The sequence below is a fragment of the Eulemur rufifrons genome, chromosome 2, assembly GCF_041146395.1.
Source record: "Eulemur rufifrons isolate Redbay chromosome 2, OSU_ERuf_1, whole genome shotgun sequence".
NCBI classification, from domain to species: domain Eukaryota; kingdom Metazoa; phylum Chordata; class Mammalia; order Primates; family Lemuridae; genus Eulemur; species Eulemur rufifrons.
In genome coordinates, this window is record NC_090984.1 from 18,863,028 (window position 1) to 18,867,335 (window position 4,308).

Here is a 4,308-nt window from a genome sequence, read left to right on the forward strand (position 1 = left end):
CGGCGGGGGCGGCCCCTGCGGGGAGGGGGCCCGGCCACACTGCAGCGTGGGGGCCGCGGGGGAGCTGGGGCAGTGCAGGGTGGCGGGGGGTGGGGGCGGGGGCCGCCGGGCTCAGGCTGAAGGCTGGCGGGGCATGTCTCCTCCTCACGCCAGGCAGCGGGGGGCAGGTTGGTTCATCCACGTGTTTGCAGAGACCTGGGGGCGGCAAGAGAGACAGACACAGATGTGAGACCTCGCCTGGGCCCCTTGGCCACCTCCCTGCCAGCGAAGGCCTCTGGGAAACCCCACATCCACTTCTGGCAGGATGCAAACCTGGGAGCCTCCCTGGAGGCAAAGGCGCTGGCTCTCCCCATCTGGCCCGCTATGCTGGCCCTCCAATGGGCCTGGGTAACGGGGTCACCCCACACTGTACCCCAAAGTTCTCAAGGCCCCCACCCGTCTGGGCCACAGAGAAACACGTTGTTGCCAACTGTGCCTGCCCGGGGCAGATCCCGGGTTATTGCTTCACAAGCAGAGTAGTGGGAACAGGCATTCCTGGGCTTGGATTGGCCAGCCAGCTCCTGGCCTAGAGGCCCCAGGGGTTCTGCCTTCCGGTTCTGAGTTCCAGGTGCTGCCTGAGCCCACGCTGTAGTAACCAGGCCTAGACATCCTCCTGTCTCAGACTAACAGAGAGTGAGCACTTGCTGTATACAGCCCTCCCTGACTCATGCAACTCACACGGACAGCAACACCCAAGCCTCAACCTCTCTGGGCCTCGGTTTCCCCACCTGCAAAACGGCATGGACAGTGGCACCCACCTCACTGCACCCGAGTAGGGGTGCTCAGCAGGAAAGGAGGCACCAGGCCAGTCCCCCTTTCACAGATGAGGAAAAGTGAGTCTCAGAGATCCCCCGCTCAGGACCCACAGGGCTGGGATGGGAACCCAGGTTTGGGTGATGTCAGAGCCTCCCACGCTGCCCCTACACTCTCTGTAGGGAGCGGGTTCTGGAGTTCCCCGGTCCTCTGGGATCCTAAGTGGGCCAAATGTCTCAGTGCAACACGGCTCACCCCAGCTGGGGGTCCCTTGACCCCTGCCAGCCCTAACTGCCAGGGCCCCTGACAGGCACTTTCAGGACCTCCAGGACCTGGGTCTGGCCCCAGCCCCCATCCCAGCCCAGGTCACACCCCCATCCGCCCAAGCAGCCAATAAATCAGATGGGGCAGAACCCAGCAGGCCCAGGGGTGACACCCTAAGGTACATCCTGGGGACAGTGGGGGTGGCAAGCTCCACCCTCCTCCAAGGCAGAAGGGTCCAGAAGGCTGCCCCTAACCCCTAACCTGGAAATCGAACCCCCAAGGCTGAACACCACCTCTTGCCAGACAGGGGAAGAGGAAGGGGCCAGAGTGCAGTCACTAGGTGGGGCAGAGGCTTCTGGTAACCAGCAGCACTCCAGACCCGCTGCTGAGAGACCTGACCCCACCCTGGGGAGTCTTGTCTTGCAGTATAGCCCGTATTACCATCCCCCCCCAGCCTCCCCAGTGACAAGAGGGGCCCCTGCAGAAGCCACAGGAGGTAGCCCAGAGGCCGCCCTCCTCCCCAGACACCCTTTGCCCAGACCCCTGGGTCTTCCAGCCTTTAGGGTAAAGAGGTAGTGGGTAGGGAGACAGGTAGGTGGTCCCTGTGGGGGGAGGGGGAGGGTGCATATCCCCAAATAGCCTCAGTGTCCCATCTGTTGGGAGGGGGCAGAGGTCCCTGGGCACCAAGACCTCGGGGGCCCTGGTGCTGGGGAATGACCATGGGGCCTGGTCCTCGAGGCAGCAAAAGCAGCACCCAGCCCCCCACCCCCGTCACACTCCCCCCCCCAAGAAGTGCTGAGGGGACATTTCTGCCCAGTGTCTGGTCTGGTCTGGTCCATTACCCCTCCCCCACATTTGACAACTTCAAGACAAGCCCCCCCCACGGAAATGTTCCAAGCAATGCCCCCCTCTTTGGGGGAGAGGGGGGCAGAAGGAAGAGGCCAGAGGAAGCCACTCCCCCCCACCCACCGCCCTCCCAGGCCTGGCGAGTTTAATGACCCTTCCGGGTCGCCTGGTGGGGGGAGGGGAGCAGGACAGGCTTCCACGTCGGGGCCAGCAGAGGGGGCAGGTGGGACCCCCAGCCCCCCCCCAGGCCTGGGCCGCCCCCCATCGCCGCCATTAACCCTAAGCTGTCCACACCCACCCCCTCCAGACCCCTCCCCCAAGAGTCCTTTGTCCTCGGCCCCCACCCCCATTTTATGACAGCCCCACGGGAGAGGCGTTCCCAGGCAGGGACCAGGGGTACTGGGTGGTCGCTGGGACCTGGCTGGGGTTGGGGGGTGGGAGGGACCCAGGGCCACACCCTCCTCCCCCCACGCTGGCTGGGCGGTGGGGGGAGAGGTCACCCGCTCAGGCCGGGCCTTGCAAAACACGGTTATTTAAAGAGTTGTGCAAGGCCGGGGCCCGCGGGTGGCGAAAGGGGCCCCTCACTCCACGGAGGGACGAGGGGGGAGGGGCGGGGCCCAGCGCTGGGGAGGGGGCTAGGCAAGTGCGGGGGGCGCGGAGGAAGTAACAGAAGAAAAACTCAAGAAGGAGAAGAAACAGGACGACAAAAACCCAGGTCCGGATTTCAAAAGCTTCTTGGAAAGCGGCCGATTTGCATGGGGGGGGGGGCACTCCCTCCGGCCCGGGGACGAAAAAGGGAAAAAAATAGTCGAGCCCAGGGACGCCGCCGACGTTGGGGTTGACAAACACGCGCTCCCCGCGCTTCCTGCGCCCGCTGCTGTGTCCGGGGGGTCTCTTTCCTGGGACCCCCGCCCGGGCGCCGGGGCCGGGCTGCGGAGTCCCCAACAGGGGCCCCTGTCTGCGCCGGAGCCGCCACTTTATAAATAAACCGCCCAGGCCGGGGAGGGTCTCTGGGAGCTGCCCTCCCCTCGGGACTCCCGAATAAACCCCCGATTTCGGGGAGCAAAGTGAAATAATAAAGTCTCGGGGTGCAGCCCCCCGCTCGCGCTCCCAGCCCGTTTCCTTCCGCTGGGGAGGGTGGGAGCGCGCGCTCGCGACCCCCGATCTCCCGCGCGCCCCTTTGCGACCTGGAGGAGGTGAGGTCCCCCACAGCGGGGGACGCAGAGAAGGTCCCTAAACGCCCAACCGCGCCCCGCCAGGGTCTTCTGCCCAGCCCCGGACCCCCACCAGAGCCTCTGCCCAACTTCGGGGACCCCCTCCGCTTGGCTTCCAGGGCGCAGCGCGCCCACCCCAGGCCCGGAAGCAAGTGGCCCCCCAGCCGTACAGCGCGCGCCGGCCCGGGAGACTCATGCCCCGCGCCCGCCGCCCGCCCTTCCCGGCCCCGTCGGCCTCCCGGCCCCACCGGGCTGCGCCGACTCACCGAGTCGCCGGCCGCGGCCGTGTCTACACCCCCCTCCGCCCCGATTGGGACCAGTCTCCCCGCGCGCGCCGGCCCCCCGCCCCGCCCCTCCCCCACCGGCGCTCGCGGCCCCGCAGACAAATCACCGGGTGACAAATCGCTCTCGGATGCAAATACCTCGCCGGTGATTCAGCGCCGCGGCCTGGCGCGGGGGGGCTCGCGAGGCCCCCTCGCTGCTCCCCGGACGCCCCCTCAGCCCCCGGGTTCGGCCCCGCGTCGGACGACTCCCGGAGGGGCGCTGGGGACTGGGGAGTGCACGGGGATTTTTCAGGTCGCGGCCCCTTTAAAGGATAATAAATAATGAAAGGGAAGGGGAACAGCGCCACGGGACGCCCCGCCCCCAGCCTAGGGAGGGTCGGCAAAGTGTGCACCGGGGCCGGGAGCGCAGAGGGCGCCCAGACCTTGGGTTGGGCAGGAACCGCCGGAGGGGAAGGGGATGGGGGAAGAGGAGGAGGTCGGCCTCCGCCCGGACAAGCTGACGATGACGGGGGACCCACGTGGACATCGGGACCCCCTCCGCGTCTTACCTAGCTCCTAGGATGGGCCTACTGGGCTCGGAATTTCACCTCTGTCCCTTAGATGGAGCCACGGGAGGGAGTGACTTCATCGCCCCCCCCAGCCTCAGTTTCCAAGTCTGTGAAATGGGATTGAAGACCCGGGAAGACCCGCGCTCGGGGACAGGAGCTGATTGCAGGCGGGGCCGGCGGGAGGGAGCGGGGCGCGCTGGGGAGGAGTCTGGGGAGGAGTCTCCGGGAAAGGTCTGGGGAAGGGTCTCCGGGGACGCCCCCTACCCCGCATTGTGGCCGCCGCTGGGAACCTGGCAGCCCATCAACTAGGCGGGCCAAGAGGCTCACCCTCGCGACAATCACAATTTAATAGTAATTTCC